This window comes from Eschrichtius robustus, chromosome 1 (assembly GCF_028021215.1).
Source record: "Eschrichtius robustus isolate mEscRob2 chromosome 1, mEscRob2.pri, whole genome shotgun sequence".
Lineage (NCBI taxonomy): Eukaryota > Metazoa > Chordata > Mammalia > Artiodactyla > Eschrichtiidae > Eschrichtius > Eschrichtius robustus.
The window spans coordinates 200,669,926-200,684,799 of NC_090824.1; the positions used below are offsets into that span (position 1 = coordinate 200,669,926).

Sequence of the window (14,874 nt, forward strand, 5' to 3'; positions counted from 1 at the left end):
TAATTAGCAGAATTTTTGATTATATTCTGACAAGTTCAATACAGAGTTGTTTGGTTAGTTTCTACAGTCGCAACACACATGGAAAACACATGTGGCACGGACTGGAGTTCCTGCTACTTTAGAGGTATTGATAAAATATTTTTTAAAATGTAATTCACAAGCCTGTAACATTCCTCAACCTTACGGGATGTGAACCTACCTCCCAGTCAAAGGGCAAAGTCTTTGCCAAGCACCCCAGTGCTACCCAGCTGTCTGTACCACCCCAAAGCAGCACCACCCTGCCCCGGCCCTGACCTTGGCCTCAACCCAGGCCACTGCTGGGACCTGGCGCAGCACAGGAAAGCTCTGCATTCCAGAGACGGAAAACACCAAGCTGGGCCTGCTCTCATTCTCTTCCCTTCCAGCTCTTCCAAGGCTTCTGTGCTCCTGGAACCCGAGGACCAGGCTGCCAGCAGAATCCAGAGTTAAATCTCAGAAGGCAATATATAAATGACCAATGAACACAGAGTAAACACAAACACCAAGTCCTTGTGATTCCTCTTCTGAATTCATCTGTCATCACAATCAATCTCTTAACCCTGGCCACCATCACCTCTACCTTGGATGAAGGCAATAATCTCCTAAAATATCATTCTTTTCTCCAAAACGTTCTTCTACTGCAGCCAAAGTCATATTTCTACAATGCAAATGTGATTGTGTTTCTTCCCTCCTCAAAGGCCTTCACCGCCCCCTTGGGCCTTCAAGATTGAATTCAAATTCTTTGGCATGTTTTGAATGAGGTGACTATATCATTTTGGGGTCCAAACCAATCACTCCTGAGAGTGAAGGAGGGGAGAGGGTGGCTGTTATGCTGGGATAGCAGGTGTAAGTGGAGACTACCCCAGGGCACATGGGGACATCTGGTCACCCAGAGCACCAGGGATCTTCATGAGCTGATCCCAGCTAATCTCTCCTCCCTCACTCCACTCCTTTCCTATTTTTGCACATGCTGTTCTCAGTGCGTTGAATTCTGTTCTCCTTACCACCTACCCCTTCACCTGGTGGTCCTCCAGGACCCTGCTGAGGCTCTTCTTCTTCTAGGAAGCCTTCCTCAAACTTTGAAGACCAAGTGCTCCCTTTTGGGTACTTCTCTTCCCCTGTGCTAACTACAGCCTTAGCAGGGACCATAGCCTATTGTCTCCTTGTCTTCCTCCCCCTGTAGATTGCTAAGCTCCTTGAGAGCAGAGATCCTGGTATTGGTTGGCTCTCAACACGTATGGACTGAGTGTTTGTGTCCTCCCAAAATTCCTATGCTGAAATCCTAATCCCCAAGTAGACGGTATTAGGAGGTGGGGCCTTTGGGAAGTGATTAGGCTGTGAGAGTGGATCCCTCATGAATGGGATTAGTGCCCACATAATAGGGGCCTCTTTCACTCCTTCCATCATGTGAGGAAAGAGAGAAGACCAAGAATCAAGGTCCTCACCAGACACCAAACCTGCTGGTGCCTTGATGGTGGACTTCCAGCCTCCAGAACCGTGAGAAACGAGTTTCTGTTGTTTACAAGACACCTAGTCTTTGACATTCTGTTACAGCAGGCTAGGACACCATATAAAATAAGTAAAGGTATAAACTGCAAGGGCCGCTCGAGTTGAGGGGCTAGCAGTCTGGAGAGATTTGGGGCCATGGTGTTCGCGCTGTACTCCGGGTGGCGCTGGGAGCCCGAGGAAGGCTCTGGGTGCACACCACGTCCCTGGCTTCAACTCACTCTGCCCTGAAGTTCTGGCACAAAATAAACCATTATCGTCTTTAGGGACTGAAAAGAAAATTGTAATTTAGAATATAATGATAAGAGGAAGAGAACAGTGCCTGGCAGGGAGCTGAGTGAGGCTTCTGGGTGCTGATCACACAGACGTGTTCAGCATGAGAAAGTGCACTGACCTGAGGGACACGCTTCCCTGCACGCACGTTAGAAGAAGTTCTCAAGTAGGAATGAATACTTTCTAAATCCCGTCTCCAAACGGGATCCCTCGGGAATCTTAGCACATCGACTCTAGCAAGTCCCGCCTCCATGCTGCCCCCTAGCCACGGCACGGCTCTGGAAAGCCTTCCGTGGGCTTAAAGGGATCCGACCACCGCCGCAGCGTTAGGGCTTGGCGACCGAGCGCCACAGCCCAGCAAATCGAAAGGAACCGCTTGCTAATTGCCTGGGTGCACGGTCAACGTGTCGAAGGTACGCTTTCATTTTTGTTCATGGCGCACGTGTTTCCAATGAACATTCCAAATGTGTGTTCGAGCCCTCCGCCCTCTGGGGGACGCTCACAAACAGCCTCCAGTACACCCTGCGTGTGCGTGCTCACATTCCATTTGAAACACACACGGCCCAGACATGCATATTTATGGCTGCGCCTCTGTCTTCAGCCTCCCCGCCCCCCTCCTCTCCCAGTCCCCTGCCCCCGATTTCCATTTTTGCTTTCCTGGAAGCAGACTTGTCCAGGAACGCCTGGGATTTTCACTGGCCCGTCCCCGTGGTCCTAATATGACCCGGGCTGCCGACATCCAGTGGCTGCCTGGCGTCATCACAGACGTATATTCTGCCTGGTTATGCTGGACCGTGTCCCTCCTAAAGGGAGCCCTGCCCAGAGCTGCCCAAGTGACCCCAGCCAGAGGGAAGGGTCAAGGCTGCTGCCCCGTGGCGCGCAGAGGCCCTGCGGCGCCTGGATCGCTCCGCGTGGGCTCCGAGGGGCGAGGCAAGAGCCCGACCACCCAGGGCAGCCGAGCAGCCTCACGCCCTGCGAGCCCGTCCCCGCCCCTTCCTCCACCGCAGAGGCCGAACCGGCACTCGTTTCCTGACAGAAAGCTCAACTTGAACTGTGAAACAGAAGCCATTTTAAAAGAAACCGACACCACGTTTTATTATTTTTCCAGAGAAAACAGGTTCCGCCTTGGCCGGTCCGCCCCTCCCCCCCCCGCCGTTCGGGGGCGCTTGGGCCACGAGGGGCTTTACTTCAGAGGAAATCCTTCCCTTTGAATCCGAGACCGAGGGAGGGAGACAGAGAGAGACTATAAGAAGGAAAAAAGGTTGGTTTTAATATGTGAAGCTGGTGCCCCTGGGGGAAACTTTAATTCTTGTCAAATGTTTCGGGAGAACGCAAAAGGGAAACTTGCCACGTTTGCAGATGCCTTTCACGGCTCTCCAGCTCCGAGTCTCTGTGCAAAGCCTCTCACTCGCATCCAAGGAGATGCTAGAGGGAAGCAGCCCCCCACCCCCACCCCGGGAAGGCCTGGGAAAGGGAAATGAAGGGACGCCCAGCAAGGGACAAAGCGGCTGTGCAGCCAGCCGCAGTCAGCACCACGTGCCTGGGGGGTCTCAGCGGGAGGCGACCAAGGCAGGAGCAAGGCGGGGAGCGGGGTTGAGGGGCGCTCAGGGGCGAAGCAGCCCCTTCCCAAGATGGACAAGGCTGGGAAAACGCTTCTCATCCACCTGCCCTTCTTCACAGACTCTGCAGGTCTAGGGGGTCTGCGTGTCAGGAGACCTGAAGCGCCAGACAAGAGTGTTAGAAGACGGGGCCCTCCACTGATCCCGCGGGGCCACGTAAGTGGAGCCATGGTTAGAATCGTCAAAAACCCATTTCCCAGCCCTAGTTTCTGAAATCCAACGCCCTTGGGACAAAACAGTCCGGAATTCTAACTCTAACTGGTTACTTCGGGGGCACTTCTGGGCATAGCTGGGGTTTTGAAGAGGAAGGGGAGACGGTGGGGAGAGCTGGCAACTCCAGAGATGAGATGGACACCCGGCAGACATTTCTCCTGTGAAAATGAATCACCCTGCAGGGTGGTCAATATTCTGCAGATAAACAAAGGCTGTGACAGCCCCAGAGTTTAAACTGAGATGGACCATGAAATGAGATCTTATTAGATCCCCTGCCCAAAACACACATGGAGCCCTCAGCCTCGGGGGAGCTCAGAAGGGTTTGGGGGCACAGGACTCTGGGCATGGTCCCCAGGGACGGCTGGCTTCTCTTGGGCTCTTAGGTCCATTCAGGTGATCTCTATCACCTCCCACATCATTGCCCCAACCTCTGGAGCGAGATAAGATCTTGTCCCTCCCATAACCTCCTTCTCACACTGTCATTTTTCTGTGTTTAAAACCCGTCTTCCTAGTTGGGCTGGTGACTTCCCAGGGGCAGAGCTCTGCTGTGTTGCTCACCTCTGAATCCCCAGTGCCCACCTCAGGCTGGCACATGGCAGAAACTTAACAGCTCTTTGCTGAGTGAATGAATGAATGAATGAATGAACCCTCCCGCTTGCTGCTAGTGAAGGAGAGTGTTGGGAAGGGAGATGCGAAAAAAGAAGAGGTGGAGGTTTTTAAACCCCTAACGGGCCTAACTTGGTTTAGCGCAGTTTAGGAAAGAGCTTTGAAGGCATAAATCCCTTGGGGCCGTTCCCAATACTGCCTAAAAGAAGCATAGCCTGGGGACACGTGGAGGTTCCCACTGCGTAACAGGAGCGCCTGTCTGCCATGCTGGGGGCAGGGTTTGGGGAGCTGGCTGCACAGCGAGAGTTGCCAGACACACAAACAAGCAGATTGTGAGGAGAAGGCCAGCTTTACAGAATAAGCAGCAGCTCCCAGGCGATGTGACGCCGCCAGTCACTGGTGTGAGCACACATTCCCCAGCCCCACTCTTTTGGGTTGAGGCACAGAAGGCTGCCATTAAAATACAGGTGTTATCTTGCAGGACACGCTAACAGGAATTTAGGAAACGAGTTAGGTAAGTTCTTTCATGGTCCATGAAAAGCATCTTGGTACTTGGAACAAGGAAGGAAATGGATCCAAAAGGGAAACCAAGAGGAATGCCAGCAGCAAAGGCAGCAAAGCAAATAAGTGCATGAGAACGTTATTTAGAAAAGAAAGCTTCTACCCACATGGCCAACACAGGTTCCTATTCTAGATTTAGTTCCAGTTTTTACAGCATCTCCAGGCTGATAGGTGCGGAAACTGTAGTGGACATGCTATGCAGTGATTTCAGCAAAACATGTGACAAAACATCCAACAATATTTTTATACAAAGTGTGGTGAAGTACGCGCTAGATGATAATAAGTTTAGCTGGATTTGAAATGGATAAATTACTGAATCTGAAGAGTGATTAACAGCCTGATAACATCTAGAGAGTTGTTTCTAGACTTTAACTTTTTAATCAGTCATTTTTATGGGGAGAATATCAATGTTCCAAGTGAAAAACATCAAGAGAGAGCTGGTATTATAGATGACAGACTCAAGATTCAAAATGCCATCAACAATCTCAAATATTGGCTAAAATTGATGGAATGAACCTTAACACAGAAGGAAGATGATAATGTGTTATATTTAATTTCCACAATAAATCACAGAAAAACAGGATGGAGGAGAGTCAGGTTGACATGAGCTCATAAGAAAAAAATCAGAGGACTAAGAACAACTAGAATGTAAGTGGAAGAGAAAGAGAAAAAGAAAAACAAGAGAAATGACTGAGGAAATAGGATGTGCTACCTGGAAAAGAAAGTTTGGGGACATGTGAGTGTTCTCTTCAAATATTTAAAGGACAGTCTATCAAGAAGAGGAGGGGGTTGCAGAAAGAAATCAGGGTGACAGACGTGTTCAACAAGAGAACAGAGAACCTCCGAGGAACTGGTGAGGCTGCCTTGTGAAGCAGTGAGCTAAGCTCCCTGTGCTGCAAGACCAGACCAGATCCAACGCTTCTGCTGACAGACATCTTGCAGCCAGAGATCTTGCAGTGGATGGTAAATCAAACTGGATGATTCCTTGGGTCTCCTCTCTTGCATAGCCTCTGATTCTAGGATCACTGAGGAAGCCTTTATTTACAGCACTGAATTATACAGAAGTACCAAGCATTACAACAGACTCTCTTGATAAGAATGCACATCCTAGGAAATAGGGAATAGAGAACAAAGCACTAAAACAAAGCCCAAGTGGACAGGAGGTTTTGTGCATGTAGTTTGGGGGTGGGTGTTCCAACCTGTGGACAAGGATGGGTATGAAATAAAAGACAGCAAAGGTGGAAGTTCCATAGCCCACAGTGGGAACTGTTCAGTGGAAAGGTGGTCGAGCATCTTAAAAGTTCCTCTCAGACTTCTGATTGTGGGTCACTTTTTTTTTTTTTTATCCCTTTCCCTGCCTCTTGGCGAGGACACATATCGTTAGGTCGCTGAGTTTTCCTTGTGAATCACTCATAGAACAAGCAGTCGCTCTGCCATGTCATAAAATATTTTTCCACTTAAGGACAAAAAAGAATTTGTTGTGAACACAGAGAACCCTGACATGCTGTCCTCTCGCCAGCAGTCCCAGAAATTGTCTGCAAGAAGAGTCTGAGGAGGGAGGAGAGAAAGGGCTGTCTCCAGACTCTTTAACACACAGGGCTCCCCCAGGCAGGTCTTATTCAATCCGTCTGGCTGGTCTCATGAAACATTCTATTTTGTACCTTCTGGGCTGTTGACGATGCAGAGTGGAGATTTATAACAACAGTTGTTCAATCCAGCCCAACTGGTTTGGCACAGGGAGGAGCTATGTTTTTCAGAACAGCTTTTCGACATTCCTATATGAGTTGAAATGCATGAAAATTTCAGTTTTGAAATAACCAGATGTTTTTGTCAGGAAAGAAATAGATGACCTCAAGGAGGCCGGCAGGATAAACTCAGGGCTCGGCGAAGAAAATGGTACCGCGGGGAGCTCATGTCTTTCTCATAGCTCTTACCAGCCAGTCACCACGATTACCTACTTGTGCCAAAGCCAGACCCCACTCAGCATTTTCCTTCCCACCGGGGCTGCAGTGCTAGGAGTCAAAGACACAGCCCGCCACGTTCCACTGCAGACACTGAGAGTGGGTGGGTACACGGCTGGGAGCACACCTCTCAAGGCGGAACTAGCCCACATGAAGCAGATACACAGTGAGCTGCAGAAGGTAGTAGAAACGGCACCAAGCTTAAAAGTGGGGCTCTGGGTTCTCAGCCACTGATTTGGTTATTTCCTGGAGCTCCAGCCTCATCGTCTGTCAAACGAGGGGCTGGGAACAGATGAGCCCTAGAGCCTTTTGCAGCCCCCTTGATTCAGTAAATCTCCAATTCCTCTCTTCCTTACAAACAGATGATACATTGAGATTGACTGTGAGGAAATAACTTCTCTATTACCAGTTATCAGCTAAAAGATAGAAAGGGTTTTATCTCAATAAAGGTGGCATTTCCTAATTTGAAAAGCAAATCACTTCAGTACATTCATGAATGACACCTATATTATAGTGACCACAGTCACAGACTTTTCAAAATTGTCTGGATTTCAAATATTCTGACCTGCCGTCTTACCATGAGTTCCGATTTTCAGTTAAGAAACCATGGTCAGGGTCTTATAAATACTGGTGGGGAAATGGAGAAAGGAAGAAAGGCACAGAGTTCATGTTTCATATGACTCTTTTTATCCCGCGTGTGGGGTTTTCTTGTTACTTCTTCACATCCCTTCTGGTAAGTCCTTTTTTGGGTTCTCGAGCAAGAGAAGCCCAGGAGTGACACCCCTCCCCCTCCCTGGTCTCCAGGAGTTCTGAGTCCTCCTCAGTGTGTCTAAGACATTGAGCTACACCACGTGTCTGTCTGCTGCTACAGTCAAGAGCCAAGCCCTCTGGGTACCCTAACTGGTGCTCCTTGGTGGTCTGGCACCTGCTACTATTCCCACTCTTGTTACGTCTCTTCTGTTTTCACAAAACCCTGCTTGGTCACGGGGAGGCCTCGACCTGGCCAGAGAGCTTTGAGGGTTCCTGTCTTCCTCTGTGCTCACCATACACTCAACCCCAGTGCTGCTCTCTGCCCAACGAGCCCCAGCTCCCCAGGCAGCTCCCCTGCTTCCCGAGTGCTACCAGCACCTGGGTGACTTTGTCTAGCACTGCTCTTGTCAAGCTGCCCCCTCTCCTACAGCCGTGCCAGCATGCCTCTCTCTTCTTCGGAGAGAGCCAGGAGAAACTATTAAAAACGTGTTCGAAATTACACATCCCCACTCTCCTTGACAGAGAAGCTTTGCAAACCTCGTTACGAGAGCTGGAGAAAATTCCACGGGACATTTCTGGGTTTATGGTTATTATTTTGCATGTGTTGCTGAGCTAATAGAGTGTGACCTTGGACATCCATGATCCAAGGGAAGATGGTCGCCTACGTCCAGAGGCTCTCCTACCAGCGCAGCACAGATGGCTACCATTTTGGCTACTCACCCCCATTCGCTCTACTTGCAGACTTCTTGAAAGAGAGGAGAGCCAAGGAGACAAAGATAAAGCGGAAAGGAATACATGTGGGCGGGTTTGGGAATGAGTCCTCTCACTTCCCTCTTCTTTGTCCCCCTCCCTCCTTGCTTTTCAGATGGTGGATGGACTGATTAGGATTATTATTAGGATTATATTATTATTTTGCAGTTTTTCTCTGACTCTGTGAAACTGAGCTCTACCAGAGCTGGACTTAGACTTGTAAATACTCTTCTAGAGAAGCCTTGCTAAGTGGAAGCAGCCTGTTCAGTTCACTTTTCTCCTCTGGTTACCACCGATGACCTCCAGACATCTCAGTTTTACATAATTCTCCAGCAAGTAAAGCCACCTCTCCATTGCCTCTGTTGGAAAGAATGTGATGCTTGACCTGCTCCCTGGCTGGTGTGTGAGCCTGACAACGTGCGAATCAGCCCAGCTCAGAAGAGGAACCACCGCATCAAAACTCCAGATACAGACCTCATGGTTTTATATCTTCTCCAGAAGATTTGAGTGCCTGGTGAATGTATTGCTAAACAGACGCGTTAGAAGTGAAGCTCTCTACCACTTCATTGAAACCGATCTTTTGCTATAAAAACAATGGATTTCCATCAAGCAAAATGTGAAAAAACACCATCTGACCTCAGGCCATGTAAATAACTTCAACAAGCAAAAGCTAAACCATACTGAGCCCATCTAACAAGAAACATATATTGAGAAATCTAGCATGTGGGAGAACTTTAGCAGATTTCTGAAAATCCAGCAAAAATGGGAACTGAACAGCTCAGATACACCTGATTTCCAGTGTCTTATACATTCCGGAAACAAAGAATGAAAGGCTTATGGAATGCAATGAAAATAACTTCACCTTGAACCAAGAGTTTAGAGAACCTGTGCCATCCCTTTTCTCCTACCATCCTGCTTCCTCAGTTCTTGAATTGAGATACCATTGTTAACAAGCCGGCCATCCCCTAAAAGATGAACACCACAGTTTTCTTTTCATTCATTCCCTGAAGAAACTGGAGGAGAAAAAATATATTCTTATCCTATTGGATAAAAATATCTCTTGATAAAATAAATGCTGAATTCTTAACAGGACATTGTACAACCAACACCAAAAGTATTCTTTATTCTGCAAAACTTTAAGCACAATTTCAGGTCAAAGAGTTAAGAAACAATTTCCAAAAAACAATTCGGAAACTACATCCATCTGTCTAAAAAGACCTCGTTTCCAAAACCCTGTTGTAAGCTTTTTGTTTCCCTGAAAATGTTTTTCTTCCCATCTCAACTTTTACCTAAAGCAAGGACCAAGATTTACTTACAGGAATAGCTCAGAAAATTTTTTTATCCCACAATCCTTTTTCTTCTTGATTTCTAAGCACTGCTACCCACAAAGCAGGATCTTTCTGTCTGTGATAATTACTGCGTGCAAAGATCTGATCCTTTTATGTGAAAATGTGTGTTTTTCAGATTAACATCAACTTTACATTCAATCAATTGTTCAAAGTTCGCAGGCTTTAAACAGTCATCTTCATCCTTTCATTGCTGCCATGGAGACGTAAGCACCTAGCATGCAACCCCATGTCTCCTAAAAGGGACATTTGCTCTTTGTATTTAAGAGGTACGTGGGGCACTGGGTGTCCTGAGAGTTTGGAACCATCTGGTACATGGCACAGAGCACATTCCAGATGCTGGACTCTAGCGCGCTGTCCTCCGTCCAACTGGAGGATGGCAGTTGGCTAATGAGGAACTCATGTATCAGTCTAGCAGCTGGAACTTGAACTCTTGGTCCAGAGAAGTAGTGTTTTCTAACTGGCCGTAACTGAAGTCTCTCTATGATTCAGGGCAGTTAAGTCCTTTTCCTGAAATGTACAAGTAATCAAGGCATGGAGGTGTTAAGAACAAGACAGCAGCCCCAAATGGAGCCACTTATGCTAAACCCCACATCACCCCACTGAGACTTATTTACAGTGTTAGCCTGTCCCAGAAATGGAATGTGAAACCAGTCCAATCGGGATTCACCTGGTCAGCGCTAGGCCTGATCGACCCCTGCCATCCCCTAAAGGAAAGTGACCTTTCCACAACGAACCCACTTTTCTGCCTCCCTGTTTCCACTCCCTTCTCCTTTCATTTCACTTTGAATGTATTGATATTTGCAAAACAGAAACAGACTCACAGGCACAGAAAACACACTCGAGGTTACCAAAGGAGAAGGGAAGGGGGGAGGGACACATTAGCGGCATGGGGTTAAGAGACACAAACTGCTATGTATAACTAGATAGGCAGCTAAGATATACTGTACAGCACAGGGAATTATACCCATTACCTTGTAATAACCTATTATGGACTATAATCTGCAAAAATACTGAATCACTGTGCTGTACACCGGAAACTAACACAATATTGTAAATCAACTATACTTCGATTAAAAAAAAAAGTCTTTCATTTCTACCCGCTAGATTGGATGCCTCCCGATTCACTGAATCAAGCCAGTAAGATCTTGAAAACTCACTCCGTTGAGTTCTGTTTTCCCAGAGAGGACAGGGTTGGGTCACCTCAGGGCTTCATTCACTTTGAGGTTGAGACAGCTAAAAAGAAGGGCCACCGCACAGAAGCAGAGCCCTAAGAACGGGGTGAGGAACAACTGCTTTTCCCAGGTGAGAGCACGTAAAACCTCAAGCAGCTCTTAAACCTCTAGGCCGGACTTAGCTTTGTTTCAGTGCGCTCGGCTCTGGGAAAGGTAAGAGGGTCAGAGGAACTGACCGAGCTTCCGACGGCTCCTGCCGCCACCATTTTCAGAAGCTGATTTAAATAAAGCGGAAACTCGCAGAAGTCTCCCTGGAAGTGCCCACAGAGTTTAAGGAGAAACAGAAACGTACCTGGCGGAGCCTGATTGGGTCTGACTTGTCTGCGGAACCCTCCTGAGAAGTGAGCGGCTCAGGCACGTAGTCTACCTGGGATGACGACCTCGCGTGCGGGCGCGCGTGTGCGGGCGCGTGCGCGGGCGTGTGTGCGGACGCGTGCGCGGTGAGGGGCAGCCACGACGCCGCGTCGGGCTGACCGAGGGAGGAGGACCGGCTTCACTCCCATGGCACACGCATCGCCGTCTGACGAGTAGAAGCGACAAAGGCAGGTAGGAAAGGACACGTTTGAGGTGCCCGTGTTGGGAACGTGAACAACTGGCGGGCGGGGGGGGGGATGTGAGCGGGGACAGCAAATGCGGGTTGAAAAAAATCAGTGTATTTAAGGAGGAGAACTTCTTAATACTTTTCAAAAACCCCACAAAACCCCAAGCGAAGAGAAAAACAGGTAAGAAAGAGGGAGAAAAGGGGGAAGTCCGAGAACTCAGGTGTAAAAAGCCTTGTGGCACTGAACCCCGCGGGGCCCGGCCGGGCGGCCCCCCAGCCCCACGCGGTTCCCTTTCTCTCGCCGTGTCCTCCGCATGGAGTCGAGCTGGTTCCCGGGGTAGCTCCGGGCTACGGGGGGAAACGCTCTCTGGCGCTTCGGGTCACCGCGCTGCCCGGGAGCCCCGGGCCTCCACCAGAGCAGCGCGCAGGCGCGCCCGTCGCGTCCCGAGGCTCCCCTTCGCAGCGCGGACGCGGGGCAGCGGGGCCCTGACGTTCCCCCCGCCCCGGCAGGTGCGTCTGTTCTCGCTCGTTGGCGGCCGCTCACCCACCCGCTTCCCGCCGCTCAGCCGCTGTGCCCGGGCGGCGGGAGGCGGCGGGCGCGGCACAGGAGCGCGGGCAGCGCGCGGGGCCGGCCCACAGGCACGTTCGGCAGCCCCGCGACGCCGCGCACACGGGGAAGAGGGAGGCGGGCCTCTGCAGGCGGCCCGGAGGGAGGCCGGTCCCGTGGGTCGCGCGGGCCGCGGCGAGGACCTGGGTTTGTCCCGAGTCCTGGGGCGTCACCGGCGGGCTTGCAGGGAGCAGGACGCCGCCGGCCTCAGCTGGCGCCTGAAGAGAATCGGTGCCCCGCCTATCGGGTTCGCGGGAACGTGTGATGAGAACAGGGACACCCCAGTTCGGGCGGCGACAGCTCACGACGTCGGGCTTCCTGCTCTGGTGAGCGGGGCTCTTCGGACGTCCCCCCGTGGCAGCCCCTCGCTTCGTCCGAAGGGATCCCTGGACAAGCCGGGCAGGAACCCTGAGGGCTGGAGCGGCCCTCCAGGAAGCCGGCAGCCCGGCCCGGTGACAGGCTCCCCACCGCGGCTTGGCAGTAACACTTAGGACGGAGCACGTGGGGGGGGAAGAGGGGGAAGGGTGGCCTCTCCAGTTCCCGCAAGGCCGGCTTTACTGATGTTGGCAAACGGAGTGACCTTCCTCGGCAAGGAAGCTCATTTCAGCGTGGTGCACCCAGCCGGGCTGGCGGGCAGCCACAGCAAGTGTCCTAGACCAGCGGCCCCCAACCTCTTTGGCCCCAGGGACCGGTTTCGCGGAAGACGACTCTTACACGAACGGGCTGGGGACAGTTCGGGCGGGAACGGGAGCGCTGGCTCAGGGGGTAACGCGGGCGACGGGGGTGCTGACGGAGCTTCGCTCGCCTGCCCGCTGCTCACGTGCCGAACAGGCTGCAGACACACAGCCCTGCTTCTCAGGAAAGAAGAGCGCTACACGCCCCGGGAGCGGGTGAGGGCGCCCCCCGGGGAAAGCAGCCCGTGCACCGGAGGCTGAGACTCTGCTACGTGTTACGTGGATTTACCGTCCTGTTCCGTGACACGCCGAGGCCCGTTTCGAAATTTAGAGATCACCGCAAGCGAGGCTTCGATACGCAGCAAAAGTGGGAGCCAGCCTCCTGGGGCAGTGCCCGCCTCATGGAAGCTGCAGCCCGGAAGGTTCTCGGGTCATGAAAGGACCGGCTGCCTCTGGAGCTTTTAAGAGGAGACATATGGAACGTCTGAAAAGAAATGTCTGCAGCTTCCAATAAAGGCGCGCTCTTCCGAGGGAATCCCATGCGCTCCCAGTTCCATGGAGGGAGCCCCTGGTGACCAGAGTCCGTTCACAAGGGCGTCAGGAGGAGGTAGGTGGTCCTCTGGTCTTGAAGAATGAGTACGATTTGGGTGGGTGCTGTGCTCGGAAGTGTTTGTCTCCCCAAAATTCATATGTGGTAATGCTGACCCCCAAAGGGAATGGCATTGGGGGGCCGGCGGGCTTTGTGAGGTGCTTAAATCGTTAGGGTGGAGCCCTCGCGCATGGAGTCAGCGCTCTTACACAGGAGGCGCCAGAGAGGTCGCTAGGCCGTTCCACCATGTGAGGACACAAGGAGAAGTCTGCAGCTGTGCTGCCGCCCTGATCTCGGCCTTCCAGCTCCCAGAGCTGCGAGAAACAAATTTCTATTGTTTAATCAGTTAACCAAAATGAAATTTAGAAATTATAATGTTTCAAAGTATTTTATCAATTAAGCTGTTTTGCTTTCCTCTAACAGTGTTCTGATTAAAAAAAAAAAAAAAAAAATCCAACCCTCTGACACGTTGACCTGACACGTTGATGCCACCCTCAGGGTGCCCCGCTTCCCAGTGTGAGAGGTGACACTCTAGGGCCATCAGTGCCGCCACTACCACCCCATGCCCCAAGAATCGGGCCCACACACCGAAAAGGTGTAAATGGAAGTCGGGCCTGGGTGGGGAGGGAGGAAGGGAGGAGCTAAGAATCCTGCCCGGGTTCCAGAATATGCCTGATATTTTAGATGGCGCTCAAGTCCTTTACTGCACCCCTAACCCTCCAGGGCGAACCTCTGTTCTTCCTGCAACCCTTGGGACCTGGGCTGATTCCAAGTTCTACAGCTATTGCTCCACCCATTAGACCAATCTCTCTTCTTGCTTACTTTTGAAGAAATGCCATGAGCTGTGCATTCGCAGAAGAAAACCAAAAGGTCTTATATCATCCTGTGTTGGTTCAGATGTATTGCTCATGAAGTTCACGTCAGTTTTTCTGTTTTGCAAAATCACCAGGCTCGCAGCCAAATCAGCCATCAGCTGTTATCTTTTTAAAATTTCAAATACTGAAGTTTTCTTGTTTTCCTGAAATGCCTTAAAAAGGTTATTTCCAGGCTGACACTCTGCTTGCCAGCTTTTATTTAGAAGCACATTTTTAACATACTCACTTCAATTCTCTAAAAGAGAAAAGGACCAAGAAAGTAAATAAAGCAGTGGCCGAGGTTGCTACCCATCCATCAATCCCTGGGCCCTGATTAAGCCCAAGCCATGAAAACATAGCCTTTGAAGGCAGTGGCACCTGCCAGACCCTCTTTCAAAAGGGACCCTTGTTGCCCTTGAGAGTTTAGAATTGAAAGCTCTTCAAAGCCATCAGAATGTGAAAATTAATCTAAGTGCATCCACGTAGCACAGGAGTGTCAGAATTTATAATTAGGGGTCATAAATCTTTTTGCAAAGGAGCAAAAATAAATAAGCATGTGAGAGCCAAATCGAAAGGCAGTGGGCGTTCACACACTCCAAGTGTCAGCTTTAATTTATTTCTCTGCTTGGAAAGGGGAGACTTTGAAAGCTGGCTGCCAGTATGGAGGGAACCTCCTCAACTCTTCTTCTGGCCCAGACAAAGGTTTGAAAGTTGAGGGGAGACATCCAAAGAATAACACAGGAAGCTTTTGACTTCTTACATTGAAAAAGA

At 50.4% G+C, this 14,874-nt stretch overlaps 1 long non-coding RNA gene across 2 annotated transcripts; it reads left to right on the top strand.

Annotated features, from left to right (window-relative positions):
• Positions 1-2,099: 2,099 nt before the first annotated feature.
• LOC137776439 (uncharacterized) lies at positions 2,100-11,416 on the top strand. Of its 2 annotated transcripts, XR_011076217.1 has the most exons (4): positions 2,100-2,210; positions 2,906-3,058; positions 3,478-3,572; positions 8,373-11,416. It is a non-coding gene; the product is annotated as an uncharacterized lncRNA (long non-coding RNA). The 2 variants fall into 2 exon arrangements; XR_011076216.1 differs by lacking the exon at positions 2,100-2,210 and having other exon boundaries at positions 2,691-3,058.
• The last annotated feature ends 3,458 nt before the right edge of the window (positions 11,417-14,874 follow it).